The sequence below is a fragment of the Melanostigma gelatinosum genome (genome assembly GCF_949748355.1).
Source record: "Melanostigma gelatinosum genome assembly, chromosome: 4".
Lineage (NCBI taxonomy): Eukaryota > Metazoa > Chordata > Actinopteri > Perciformes > Zoarcidae > Melanostigma > Melanostigma gelatinosum.
Genome location: NC_136637.1, coordinates 18,871,698 through 18,887,356, shown reverse-complemented (window position 1 = coordinate 18,887,356; position 15,659 = coordinate 18,871,698). Strand labels below are relative to the sequence as shown.

General features: G+C 40.7%; 1 protein-coding gene across 2 annotated transcripts in view; it reads right to left on the bottom strand.

The window, feature by feature from the left end:
- The window catches only part of exoc2 (exocyst complex component 2), a 37,827-nt gene extending 30,033 nt beyond the window's left edge, over positions 1 to 7,794 (bottom strand). The window contains exon 1 of one of the 2 annotated variants that reach the window (XM_079266915.1): positions 7,751 to 7,794. The gene's annotated coding sequence lies outside the window, so the exon portion shown is untranslated. The remainder of the gene's footprint in view (positions 1 to 7,750) is intronic. The other variant, XM_079266916.1, reaches the window with a different exon arrangement.
- Positions 7,795 to 15,659: the final 7,865 nt, after the last annotated feature.

The window sequence follows — 15,659 nt, the reverse complement described above, 5'->3', positions numbered from 1 at the left end:
TTATTTACATTTTAAATAAAAAAACTTGTATGTTGCAATGCACGACTCTTCAACGCTATGAACCTGAAACAATTATCCAAAATTCATCAGGAACTATTTTGACAATAGTTTAAGTCATGAATGCTGAACATTGCTCAGGTTTCTCATCTGTGGGGAGTTTCTGCTTTTCTTTATCGTTTAAGTATTTTGGGGGTTTTCGCTGCAAGTCGGAAGAAGCAAGACATTTGAGCACGTCACTTTGAACTAGAGGACATCTTTCACCATTTTCAGACAGTTTATAGACCAAATGAACAATTCATCTGTCAAGTCATTTCTTAATGGATAATGAAAATAATCGTTAGGTGCAACCCTACTTTACAGGTTGCCCTTTAAAACAACTTGGCATTCAAAGAAGTTGCATTCATAATGAAGTCCACTGACTTTAGGCTGCAGCGCCAAATGCAATCACATCTATCTCATTAAATGGACTGCATTTATACAGCACCGTTCTACCTTAACAGAGCGGTTTACAATGTTCCTCTCAATCACTCATTTGCACACACATTGATATACCAATGGTACCAATCCCCTTATGTTTCTCTTTTTGTTGACACGGTCATAGAGGTGTTAATTCAATTATAGCTGCATTATATTCAGATACGTTTCTAAAATGATGTAAGTAAATAAAGGACAAAAAGGCCTTTCAATACAATGCAGTCCAGAACAACACCACCTTTAACTGTGACCTCAGTAACACACCGAGTTCAATTAAATGCAATTTACTTTACACATTTTCAACAACGTCACCAAAAACTGATCATTATAAACGTCGTAACGGTAGAAGTCATAGCGGAGCATTTATTCAGTTCTACCCCATAAAGTGTTCAGTAGAACATCTGCCTGTCTAAGTAAACGTCACAAGACTTCTGAAAATGTGGGAAGTGGAGAAAAGTATGGCACAGCAAAAACACACAGAAGCATTAAAAGCTACAGTGAGACCACAGCACATGTATTGACCTAGAAACCTCCTAGAGTAGGAATCCCCCCCCCCCCCCCCCCATCACCCTGACATCCACGAGTTAATGAGAAAAGCTCCAACGGGATTCACTCATGTTGTTGCTTCTGCCCTGTGCTTGTCAGAGGAAATGGAGAGGCTATGGATCTGACATGAAGAAGATAAGAGGTTACCAGGCCTAAAACAAGACCGTGGTGTAAATATCCTTCATCGATCTCATATGTTTGGAGTCGGAGCGGTGAGGGGCAGAGGACCGGGATCTCTACTTTGTACAACTCTGATTCGGCTTCAAGGAGTGTTTCTAGATTACCCCGCCAACCCCACCCCTCACCCCGATACATCTGAGAAATACACGTGCACAGACACACAGATAGCCTGCCTGCCCACACACACCCACACACACTTACAAGCTGGGCAGAATGACAGCTCAGCTAGGTTGCGTGCGAGGGGCCCGAGCTGGTGTTGTGTGGTCTGTGTGTATGTGCGGGGATGTGGAAGGATCTGCGGAGAGGTCTGGGCAGTGTGTGTGTATATATGTGTGTGTGTGTGTGTGTGTGTGGTCTGGGTGTGTGGTCTCTGGCGCGGGCCTGGGGAGAGCCTGCTGACGGCTGGGATGAGAAAAGAGCCGCTGTGTTTACTTTACTCTGGGGGCTGTGCATGGACACGGGAACACTGCCCAGACCCCTCTCTATAACGCCAGCGTGTAGAGACACACACACACACACACACAACAAGTCGCGCAGAAATTAAGAGGACTCTTGCACAAGTCGAACGTCACACACCACCACAAATACCCTGTAAACTAGGCAATACATACTTTATACAGACCGGGGACAAACTGAGTGAATTTTTCTTTCTTCAAAGAAGCATGAAGAGGAAAACAACAGGAAAGGTTTCTGAAGCTCCAACTGGAAAACTTGTGAGGTCGGCGGCATTTGTTCCACAAGAAGAATGAACGTATTAACCCCTAGGTGGCATCAGAGGATCCCCACAACAATAAAGCCCACTCTCTTCCAACATGTGTCAAGTCACGTCTTACTGTGAAGGCTAAATTTAATCAATGACAACACGCAACCAGATTCAGCCCATTTTCTCTCACTGGATTTCTCTTCCAACCACGATGCCGTTTAGCCCCCGGCCCCATCCCCAAACTCTCGATCTGGTCACAGGGCTAAAAAGGCACGTTTGTTTTCCTTGGAGGCTGACGTGCAAACAGCCGGGTTGGCTCTAATCTGTGGCTTTGGGATCTTCTTGCAGCGCTGCTTACATATGGCATCCCTCCCTCTGCCTTGTGCTCGAGTACGCAAACACATAGGAAAGACTTTTCATTAAAGCTCTAAAAAAAAAAAAATCTCTTTGTCACATGAAACCATTTACTTCTGAGACAATCAGCACACAAAAGGAAAAGGTTACTAGACAACCATTTCATAATCACAACTATTATTATCTATAGCTGGTGCTACAATGCATCACATCGAGCGTTCCTTATTTACTGATGAATTGTCTAAACACATCGCACGAGTTTGTTCCAAACACACCACGAATAACTGGCCCGCAGGGAAGAGCATTTACTGTAAACAAGGCAACTTTCCATACAGCGGGAAATATTTTTTAATTGGTTGTAAATTGGGATGAATATTGTTCAGTATATACTGCTATTAAAAATAAAACAAATAAACATTTACTTATACGTTCAAAATAATTAAAATCCATATTACACTATAAAAACGTTTTTAATATTAAAATCCTGTACGAAATATTATCATTTTGATTGCTGTTCTAGTAAATACAGACAAGTCTACAAATTAATTTTGGGTTTTAACTACAACAGGCTTGGAATCAACAAGGTAAGAGTCCACTGAAAGTATATGAACAGCATTCAATTATCTGGATTTAAAACGATAGGTTGATTCATTATTATACATTGTTTGATAAGGCTGTGGGTTTAGACATCTGAGAAATTGTGATGGACATTTTTCACTATTTCATATACCATTAATTAATTAATTAAAAAGAAAAACTGACAGTCGTTAGTTGCAGATCTAAAATGATCACTCAAGCCATGTAATTGCCATGTCACAGGTTCAACTCAGGGAGCTTCGTAGCATCTCACACACACCCTTCTTTCTCTCACCCTTTCCTGACTCTCTCCGCTCTGTGCTATTAAATAAAGTGAACGAGGGAACGGTGTACCTACCTAAGAGAAACAAGAATCTTATTTGGACAACTTCAAAACACGACAAACTCTGCAGCACCACAAACATGGGAAGCCATCTATCTACCTGCTGCATGACTCTCATAAATAAGGTGTTCATGCCTTCCATCATATGCTGCTCTTGAGCTCAAAGGTGACTCACATATGGCAGTGATTGGCAACTCTGTGTGTGTGTGTGTGAGAGAGAGAGTGTGATGGGTTTAAGGGGCACAAAGGGACCCATTTAGACAGATCATCACTCCCCCACCCCACAAACACACACACACACCATTTCACTCCGTGCTCCCTAACATTACACAAACACTAGATCTCATCAAAGAGCCCCCTCCAGACCCCTCTGAATGGACAGAGCGGGCTAAACATGGCCCAGCCTGAGTTCACTGGTCTAATCACACAGAACTGGTCAAAGCAGTGAACAATCCTCCACAGTGTTCGCTCGCACCCTGCACGGCCGCCACGTGCCTCTAAGATGTTGCGAGGGCAATGTGGCCAAATTGACCATAATACGTGTCGACCGTATCGCGTGTCATATAAATGGATCACATCGACGTGAACTGTGCCGGTTCTGTTTGTAAAACAGACGCTGCGATCCGCTGTCCAGTCATCATTCTTCCGCCATGAGTCAGCATCTCCTGTGCATGCAGACGGCCCCAGCGTCCATGGAGAGTCTTTCGTGACAGAGGGAAAAAGGACAGCGAGAGATCGGATGTGTGCCTCTGGCTCGCTATCCGACCATCATGTCGTCTGCCCACAAGCTTTGTTATCTTTAGTGCCGTCTGTTTGTTTGTTTGTCAGTCTCAAGTGCTTTTCAGAGCCAGGCCAAACGAAGTGGAGTCCCAAATTTCCCACATAAAAGCCCTGGAATAACAAACAGAAATGTGAAATATAGTCCCGCAAATGCAGGAAGATGTTTTCAGAGGATTAAGAGACTGGAGACAGGCGGCTTTGCCCAGTGACATGGAGAGATGTGAACCTTCATGAGCCGGGCTGTAACACTGCTGCTTTACATAAAAAAAACACCAGCGTGAGAACCATCTTCACAGTCACATACTACCATGAGCTGTACAAACAACGCTGCTTACAATACAAATCAACCCTTTCATTTAGGATCGCAAATAATTTACTTTTTCATTATCGATACATTTTTGATTAATTTATTGTCCAAATGGCTGCAAATAATCTGTTGTCGTTACATTGTGGATTATTCATAAATTGTTCGTTCAGTTAAGCATCAGAGCATTTTGGCAAATGCCCGTCAGTTTCCTAGAACCCAAGCTGAGGTTTGTTTTGCCTGACCAACAGTTCAGAAATATTTAATTTGTTTAGGAAATAAATTTGATAGATTTTGTGACTTTTTGGTCGTGATTTATTAAGTGAATATCAAAGTTCAGAATCATTTTCTGAAAACGTACTCAATTAAATGGTAAAAAATTTAAGGAAAAAGTAGCCTAATGTTAGAAGAAGGGTAACGTCTTAAAAGTCAGAAAGGTATTCAATTTACAATACAAAACTAACGAAACGCAGCACATGTGAGAAGTTGGAACCAGTAAATGTTCATAAATCAATGTTGATTACTCTGGAAATTTAAATGATACAATCAATTAGGGCTGCAAGTAGTTTTACCAACAGTATCAAATAATCATTTGCTCTATAAAATGTAAGAAAATAGTTCAAATGGCTGCAGTAGGAAAGAATGTAATGTATAAACTGACAAACTATTAATATATAATAATAACAATATAATCACTAAATATTCTGTTTACTGTCACACAATACAGCAAAAAGCACCGACGACTGAAGTAAACCAAAGGTAAATAAATATAAGTTATCAATTATAGATGAATTTGGTGCCACTCTCTAACAGACAAGGATCTACTCTGAATAAGCGCCATTCGTACCGAGCTCGTCTCTGAGCGGTGCCGTCTGCTTTGACCTGTTTTCGGCCCACAGCTCCTCTTGTCTGTCTGTCCAGGTCTGACTGGGTCACAGAAACCCCACTGTGAAAACCAGTGGCCCGGCGAGCCCCTCGGCAGGGAGGAGGCTACCAGGTGGGGGCAGACTGCGGAGAGCAGACCGGGGTGAGAGAGAGAGAGAAGCTCCGCTTCACAAACAAGGCTCGGTCTGACCCCCGTCGCTCCATTCACCCCGGGGTCTACGGAGCAGCGGCACTGAGGAAAAGCCTCAAAAAAACACAACCCACCACATTCCACCAAAACAAACAAGCAGGGCCACCCAATTTTTCAATTAGAGCCCCAAGAGGGGGAGGGGGGGGGGGGGCAGGAAATGGAACGGTGTAGCATTGCCCCCCCAGCCAAGCAGTGCTGACTTTGGGGAAGAGAAGGAGATAGACGGAGCTCTGTAGGCTGAGGACCAGTTAGCGCGGATGTCAACGCAAATGATGGAGGAGCTCAATGACAACGTATTACTGCGACGTGACGACCTGTCGATCAATTGCTCTCACTCGCCGTCTCAAAAGATCAATCAGTTGCACAAACACACATGGTTCCCCCCTTAAATAGCCCATTTAAAGAAAGTATGCTAGAACAATATTTGACAAAAGTACACAAGAGCAGAGATGACAGCGGCTTAGACTCTCTTCTGTTTGAAAACATTTCACTTAATGAGGCTCAGCTGAGAGAAGTGTCTATATTACAACGGTGAGGACAGGGAGGTTTTCAGAGTAACACAGGCTTGATCAGACTTTTCTAAAACTAAATAAGCTGAGCTCAAGTTATCACTCCTTACTGCAATGCATGCTCTTTTAAGAGCAGACACCACACTTGATGAAGACACAGTTTGATGTAGCACCGGGTGTTTTAAACCACATTTCTACTCGCAATTATCACCACCAAATGACGGACTGTGCTGTAACTGAAAGTTCCCACAATGCCTGATGTGAAGATTTGTTGCTTTTTTTGTCATATATGACAACAAACTGAACATATTTGGGTGTTAGACTGTTGTTCAAATAAAACAAGCAACTTACATCTCCTTGAGTTGGGGGGAAATCATCAATAATTACTTAATTTCTAATTATAATTAATATTTTTTCAGTATTGTCTGACATTCTATAGACAAAACAGTCAATCGATAATTAGTTGCATACCTATTCCATAATTGTTAAATATATAAGAGAAGCAGCAACCCAACAAATAGTTGGTTCAGTACAGATGACTTATCGTTGTATGGCAGTGAGACAAGGTAGAAAACGGTTGTACTTGCAGTAAAGGTTCCTCTATGAAATATTAAGAAGATTGGGCATTAATTCTAAACCAAAAAACTAGTCATCTACAATCGATGAGGTGCTGATCCATTCACCTCATTAACAGAACTCTAATGTTTATTCTCATCACAGCGTCTTCCAATCAATGGACGGCTGCCTTTCTGAGTCACATGATATCATTTGGTGCGATCATTTCTTTATTTTGGCTCATTCCCGATCTGTGCATGGAATGTGTTTCCACCTATAAGAAAGGTGTTAAGTCCAATACATTCTCTTTGTTTTTGTACAGCCCTATAGGCAATCATTATTTCTGTGTTAATAGGCAGTTAATTCATCTGTTTACACTGGAATGGATTGCACAGTGTTTATAGAAGTCATGCCACCTGGCAATGAGTAACCACTGCATGTTCTCTGTCACACACACACACACACACACACCACTCCTTAACTGATTTGTGCTGTTTGAAGTTGTCACGATCACACTATTGTAATTACTTCACTTGATGAACTTGAGAGATGAATCCAGTGCTGGTTGGACGACAGGATGGAGGATACTGTTCTGTTTGTGTATATTTATATAGATGTAGCTACAGTGCAGGGAAAGCCTTCCTTTATATTGCAAAAGTAATTGCCAAAAGTTAAAGCTCTGTGCATTGTCCCAGTAATTGGGACATCGTTTTTTCATATTGCTGCTGAGTCAAGTGTCTATGAGCATCACAGACAATGTTCTTACAATTACACTGAGTATAAGAACATTAAAATATAGACACAAATAAGAGAGATATGTCAATAGTAGGTTTGCACAATCGAGTCGTTCTGAAACCAGTGACCACGGCTAAATAAGTACCGCTTGATGTGGCACTAACACGCCGAATCTACTAGAAGACGTTAAAGGGTATCATACAGCCTGAAGACGTGTTATTGTTAGCGCACAGCACAACATCGCCTTTAAAGTGGCAGATATTTAAATAGAGTATGGTTCAGGAAATCATACTGCCGTTAAGACGGTGCAAGATGACAACAGCAGCCGCATCTGTCAGCTGTTCATGTTATCATAGACGGTGCAACATACTAAACAACCAATGATTTTAGAGAAGGGAGGTCAGCTTTGTTGACGATTTTGACATCTAACGTTAGCTTAGGCTAACCTGTGTTCGCTCGCGAGCTTTTCGTTGTCCGGAAGGGTTCGCAGTGGCTGTCACATGCATTCGTCGTAATCTTACAAACCGCATATATTATCACCTTTCCTACCACAGCTACGTTTGACTCTACCTGGAGCACTTTGGAGATAGATAGCTTAGATAAAATGGTAACTTACAGTTTTCAGAGGTTGGGCTGCAGCGATCGTTTCCTGTATCCTGTGAATACTTCCGGCTCTCCGGTCTCAGCCACCGCCTTCAAAATAAAACGACGATAGGGTCAATTGAAATAAATTGTCTCGTATTGATGCAGACACATTCTACTTCTCCTGAAAAATACTATGATAGTATACAAACATTTATATTATATTTTTGCAGATATTGTGTCCCACTTTGATTTAGAAATCTCTATGACTTCAAATCAATTTCTGAAAGAAAAAGGTTCTGTGGAAATTATGATACCAGTATTTATTTAAGAAAAAGTAAATCAAACATTGCATGTGCCACCCTTTCACATTCTCTACATTTAAGTCGGTGCAGTAAAAAGCCCAGCAGTGGTGGAAAGTAACTGATTACACTTACTTAACTATGTACTAAAGTACAGTTTTGTGGCATTTGTCACACTCCACTTGAATATTTGCATTTTTTGCTTTATACTTCTACACCAAAACATTTCAGTGGTAAATAGTGTACTTTTTTTCTCTACTTCATTTATCTAACAGTTATGGTTGATGATGACGCGTTACTACCCAAATTAGCTCTACCTCAAACTGCAACAACATTAAAATGCTTCTATGCATCACCAAACATAACCAAATAGTATAATATATACGAGGACGCTCAGAATGAGTACTTTTGATACTTACGGTGCATTTTGTTGTCAATACTTCTGTACGTTTCCCTAGGCAAAATTATGAATGCTTGACTTTCACTTGTGACAGTGTTTTTACATTGTAATATTGCTATTTTTGCTGAAGTAAAGGATCTGTATACTTCTACCACAACAGTCTTACAGACATCCTGCTTTTACTACCTGAACAGACTGATCCATGATCTGGCTAAATTTAATTTAATTGTCTTTGACATCATACAACCTCTTTTGGTGGATTGTTTGTTCTGCAACTCCGTCTTGAAGGCCCTTTTTAGGAAGTAATGAAGATACTGTTGTTCTTTAACAACATCTAATGAGCCGTTTGATCTCAGGGTCATCTGGTTTGTGCTCAAAGTGGATGTAAGATTAAATGCAGCAGAAACAGCCTTATTAGCCTGCATGCTCCTCTGAAGTGTTGGATGTCCTTTGTGTGAGAATTCTGAGGCCCAGTGGGAGATTTGCTTCTTTTCCTCATCTCTCTTTTCACGGTGCATCACTGAGGTATTTCCACTTGTTCTGGGAAAGGCGCAGCATCATTAGAAATGCAACAGAGACCACCCAGTAACACACCAGAACACTGATACCATTACATTTATCTCACCAAATTGTGCAGGGCAGAAAGAAGTTATGTGATAAGGCAAGGCCCAATCCCTGGGGAAATAATAGTGTCCAATTATACGGGGTAATCTGATAATTGAGGGATCAAACTGTGACTCGGGAGTTTGCACAGATGCTGATGCAACACAGGGGCTGTTTGTCTATGTAAACATCAATTTACAGCAATGACGGTGGAAGATTTTGATCTTGGTCTCAGCGGTACAGCCTTTGCCATCGAATAAGAACATCAGTCGCATACCAACTGGTGAATTTACAAATCCGTGGGTTATTTGGCACATTATATGTGTCATGTTTCAAAATATGAATGCAATGCAAATTAAATGAAAAATATTAAATATTAATATTTAAGATAAGACAAGTTTATCTCAATTTGTATCAATATTTACCTACCAAGGCCAGTTATTGGCATTTTAAAGTCTACCGTTTTACAGTTTTACCATAATTTTATTTGTTGCAGAGAAGAGAGTAAGATAAGACAATAGTTTTCACTGTGATATCTCTTCGTTAAATGTGAAGGTGGAGTCAGGAGATGGTTAGTTTAGTTGAGCATAAAGACTGGAAACAGGCAGAAACAGTCAGCCTTTATCGAAAGGTCACAATATCTCCCAAATAAACACATTGTATTTGTTGTTATATATATATTTAAATTTTTAATTGGGGAATCCAAAAAACAAACAAAGAGTAAAAACAAGTTGGAGTTTAACTCGGGGTAATGTGCTACACAGTTTCCTAATAAGTGCCAGTGATTAGTTGTTTCCCCCCTGTTTCTAGTCGTTATTCCCATAAGCCAACCAGCTGATGGCTGTAGCCTCATATTTAATATTTAACACCCACGGCTAACAATATTCTCATCTAGCGAGGCATGTTGTGTTTTTAAATAGCACAGGCTATCTGAGCAGGTGTCCCAGGTGTGCTCCTGAGGGACACTGCTGGTGCCTTGATCCTTGCTGTGACCCCCCAAACCCTCCGCAATCTACATCCCGTAATGGCACATGCTGCGCTGGCACCATTGCTCATCCCTGAACCCTATTGTTCATTGTTTGTCCTCTCCAGTTTTTTCCCATGGGCCCCTGGCCAGTGAGAGGAAAAGGTCACTGTAAATATTGCACTGAAATCCTCCCTCCCTCCCATAGAGCTCCTGAAGATGGAACAGGCGACCAGTGGGTGAGCACTTCCTTCCTGCACAGGGCATTTCAACTGTAAGACATCAAACAAGTATGAATCCCTCAATGTCAAAGACCGCTGCAGTGAGATCATATGCTCAGTGTTGACATTACAATAACCTGGGCAGGTCTCAGGTCTTTGTGAAGAACACAAGATTGCATGATATCTTCATATGTGGCTCCATGTGCATCACAAAGCTACAATTTATCAAGAAAACTGCACTGTACACATTGAATACTTCTATGTTTTTACATTATAAGAATGTTACCCACACATATCCTGTATCAGCTTTTTAGTCAGTCGCTGTAAATGTTAAATGAGCAATAATATCGTATTAATGACTAAGCATGGATCCAATCCCTGTCTGTATACTTTCAGTCTCACAAAATACACAAAATATGGATTCCAAAGAATATTAAGCGAGGCTTAGCAACCCCTGACCCATGTGTGGCTAATCACTAGCCTGTAGCACTGCTGTTAATATAAGACAGGGAGATTTTAAATAAACCCCTGATATTTGGGTTTGTTTTGTTTCCGAGTGGCGCTCCATCTCCCGCTGCTCCCCTTTCCCGGAGGAGTCCAGTTCCCTGGGCTCACAATTTGGGCTCCGGAAATTCAGGCCTGTGCCAGGCTTAGCTTGGAAAAGCATCCAGATGAACACAATGTAGGAGGGAGAGTTAAGGGGAACAGAGAGCCTTTCACTCTGAGTGCTGACACATTGCTGGACACAGTGGCAGAATAACAACAACTAATAAAGCGATGGAGAGATAAAGGGGGTTGTACAGCAATGGTTTTACAACAAGGTGGAGAGAAATGGTCTGATATACCTCTGATGATTATCTTATTTAATCGTATGTTATCTCTCCCACGACCTTAAGGCTTAGTTCAACCAAATTACAAAAACAAAAAAAGTCTGGGGATCACCAAAGTCACAGATACTGATATATTTCAGTCTGGGCTAAAGTGGTGGATGAACCATGAAGTCGACATAGACAAGCATTGATCCATGCAACTAGTTTGGTTAAAAACTTAATAGCAACAACAACTTGTGTTGGACAGTGTCCTTGCTCCTCCTCAAGATAATTCACAGACTGTCAGCAGATTACCATTATTTTCAAAGTAGTTCCAATGAAAAATATTTATAGTGAGGTCTGTGGACCAGAACCATCTACCAATGATGACACAAGACACATGTCCAAGGTATTTTCCCTGGCAATTTGGGGGCTCTCCAATTGCACAGTGGACACGGTGAATATTTAGCTTTTCCACTCAATGTTTTCATATCAACAATGGCTTAAATGACTTAATGTAATGTGAAAGGAGTCACTTTTAGTGACAAACCCGCAAGACTCATCTCCTGACTCCACAGTTGCCCTCAACTGTTTTTTTTAGGATGTTTTGGCTCATTGTTTTGGATTTATGGGCACAACTTCCGTTAAGTTTTCATTAAGTCTCACCGCTCTCACTGCTCTCATCACCTCTCACCATCTGCAGCTGCAACAGGAAGCTCAATAAACCAAATGTATCGACAAAGTTAGCGACTATGGGGAACTTTCATACTTCTAACTCCTGATACTTCCCACACAAGCTGGTGGAGACCAAATTCATCAGGTGAACACAAACACGACTTTAAATGAATTGCTTTATGTCTACACTGTGTCAGTTTTGTGTTTATTGCCGGTTGCACGGCTGAAAGTCGCCAAACCAACTCAACTAATTAAAAAACATATAAAAAGTTAAAATGATTTTTTTGTATTTCTCTGCCTGAATTACAGTATATCCAGCCATTAGGGATTTCTAGGGATCTGAAACTGTATTTATTGTGTGGGGAAGATTAGTCATTAGAGACAATATGATCCAACAGTTAATTTGTAAAATGTGAAGAAATCAAAGTTATGACTCTTTAATGAACAGTCAAACATTTATTTGGGGAGGAGGGGTTGAAGTTGGGGGAATTTGGACTCAGTTTTATGACCTCAGTAGTTCTAAAATCTTTGTCATGGCCCTGCTGGGGACTATCCACACAGTAACAGGAAGATTTTTTTTTAAATTTTCCTTGTTTTGTGGGTGAAGTTTTAAGACACGGGCTAGATTGGAGAATTCCTGCAAGTTAAGTGTAGAATCGGAATAAAAAGAGTGGGTGTGAGAGGGTATAAAGGGGCATTTTCCCAAATATGTTCAGGCGTTTACCACCCAGGTTAACATAACATGTTCTTTGCCTTCTCATAACACCACTCCTTTGGCCTCATAGGCCAGACAACAGGCTACTGTGTCTCGGGAGGCACAGACAGGATCAACCCTGAGAACCGAGCACTCTCTGGGAAAAGTCTAGAAAGTAAAATGAAAAATCCACAAGGGTGCTGAAGACGTAAAGTAGAGACAGAATGATTTCCTCTGACACGTATTGTCTTCCAAAAGAGGTCGTTGTGGAGAACCGGCTCATATTTTACTGTTTTACTGTTACATGTCCATGAGTGACATAACTTTGAGAGGAAACAGCTTTCATCCACAGGGGCCAGCTGAAGCCGTCGATGCATGCTGCAGTGTGTGATCTGTCTTTGATGAGATGTGACAGGTCGGAGTGTGTTCATAACTGTTTGTGTTTATAAACAGGTGGACTTGGTTACAGCTCAGGGTTAGTTATGTGCTGAATGGGCCTGAGCCAATCGCAATCAAGGGGAGAGCATAAAATCATACTCTCACCTGGCTGATGTTATACGCTCAGGCTATGTTTTCTGCCGTCAGATGTTTTGATTTTTTTTATTGGCCTGATATATAAATATTGGTCATATTTTCATTTTTAAACATTCCCACATATCTACAGCACTTAACCATGAAATGATAGCTTATTACACAAAAATAAAAACATTACTTTTTGAGGTGAGATTTCATACCAACCCCATTGTCTTACTTAAATGCTTTAAAAAGGTTATTATGTTCTTATTGTGTTGTTATAGTAAATTCTATCTGCAAAGATAATTAGCATATTTCCTTGTAAACACATTTTTATTTGAGTTAAATTCAAATAAAACGCTGACAGAGGGAGAAAGACATGTATGAAGGACTTTTAATACAACGTTATGAAGCGCTAAGAAGAGATGAGAAACATAAAGTAAACCGTACAGTGTAGTTGGAAAAATATCGGGGACCAAAAATGAGGGGATTAAAGAGACATCAGAGATTCAAAATAGCATATGACTCAAACTTGAATTAGATCTAATTTTCCACTGTGTGAAAGGAAGAGAGGGTCTTAAGTTGAATGAGCCCTCTAATGCCACACATGGGGTTTCTATCCCATGGATCAGCCTGTAAGGATTTAACACACTCGGGAGGAACTCAATTGGCCTCAGTGAATATTAACTGGACTGAATGTGCAGCATATTGGCTCGCAAATGATTTAATAATATGTCTTCATTTCCTTTGTTAAATCAATGACAGTAAGGATTCAGGCCTTATTGGCGGGAAGCCTCACTGTGTCCTCAGGATTTCCCCTCTTTTTGTGCAGTCCAATCATATCAAGAGAATAAACCCATTGTGGCTTCAGACCAGAAGGGGGCGCCCAAGAATGTCATTTATGAACTTGGCCTCTCCTCCGAGGTCTTGTTAGCAGAGGAGGAGAGCTAAAGACGCACAGAAGGTTTTGTTTTCGTTCAAAGGGAATGAGAGATTGGTGATTGCAGGGTTAACTTGGGGGCAACACAATATGTGGAACATCTTACAGCATAACGCAGGTAATAACAACGCCAGAAACATCCCCAAAAATCACCAGTTGTTTGAAATGTTTAGTGCCGAAGCAATTCTTCAGTTTGGCATGACACCAAACACACCTTACACTGATATTATAGAAATATAATATAGAAATATTGTTCTAAACCTTTTCATTTTCCATTGATCGAAGAAGTCAACGTTCTGAAATGTTAGAATTTGTCAAAACACAGTCTTACATCATCAACATTTTTATTTAAATCAGGACCTATCTGATGAAAGAACAAATAAACAAGATTAAAATGCGTGACCAGACATACAGCTTTCCGTAATTAGACATCTTTGTTGGTGGATACCAAAAGCCTTGAGCCTTAATATTCTGCCCTTACAATAACAAGAACAACAACAATAATAACAATAATAATGTTATTTATAAAGAACTTATCAAGAGGAGAGTGTGTCTCAAGTGCTTTTCTTTAATTGGAAAAATAAAGTTTAAAAACAGGAAAAAGGCTAACAAAGGAAGAATAAACTAAAAGTAAAATAGATTAAAAAAACAATTGTATAAAAGTGTTGTTTTCTCCATTAATACATTGTGTGACTTGTGGTGTAATGGAAAAGATAGGTAGGTGCCTTTAATTTGGTTTCAGGATCCATGAAGAAAAGAATAAAACGGCGTTTAGAAAGAGCTGAATATACATCAAACACCAACTACAGGTGTGATGAACCAATCCCGGGCCTTTAAATCAGCAAAACACATAGGGTTAATGACTTATTTTGGGATCTTAAATGTACATGGTTAAGAGTATGTTTATGTGTGTACACAAATACTGTATGTGTATACATTACAGTGTCTGTGTGTGTGTGTGTGTGTGTGTGTGTGTGTGTGTGTGTGTGTGTGTGTGTGTGTGTGTGGTGGAGTTGAAGCAGAGAGGCTGTTTGTAGTGAAAACAGTGAGAAAGAAGACACCGAGAGGAAGCTAAACACAGGCTGCTCTTTGAAGTACAGAGCAGGGTTATGCTATTGTACGCAGGTTATTTAGCCAACACAAACACAAGTTATATGTTATTCTGGGACATATCTGATCATCTACTTCTGATAACATGTGATATATGGTATAATATTGTGTAAATAGTGCAGATTAAAGTGAATATGTCATGGAGGCTATAAATTGTACTATTAATGGGTTGGAGGCGGCGAGAGATTTCCCGTGTTAAGTTGATGAGGTAGTGTGGCATACAGGAAGGGAAATAGCATGTGTGTAGTTCAGTGGGAGGTGGTGCAGGGGATGTCAGGAGAACTATAGGCCTGTGTATGCTGGAGAGGTGCGGAGTGCGCAGCAGTGCAAATTGAGGTCAGTTTCAGCCGAGTAGCCTTTTAGCTTTGATCCCTCGGCTGAACTGGATGAAAGACATCCTGCTTCCCTCGCCAAGGAGGGAGGAAAGGGAGGCGAGCAGGGGGAGGACCTCAGTTTTATACCTGACAAATATGGCTTGATGCAGCACAAACTGTTTCCTCTATTACATCGATAATCTTTCTTTTTGTCATCAGTCTCTCCTCTCCCCTGACTAACTTTCGTCCTTGCCCTTTCTGTAATCCCCTCCCCTCCCTTTTTCCTGCTAATAAAAATCCTGATCGGCTTTATCAATGCTTTGTCTCTCGATCTATTCTTCTCTGACTCCCTTCTCCTCTGTTGTTTTCCTTTACAGTGCATTCAATATCTGAACTTT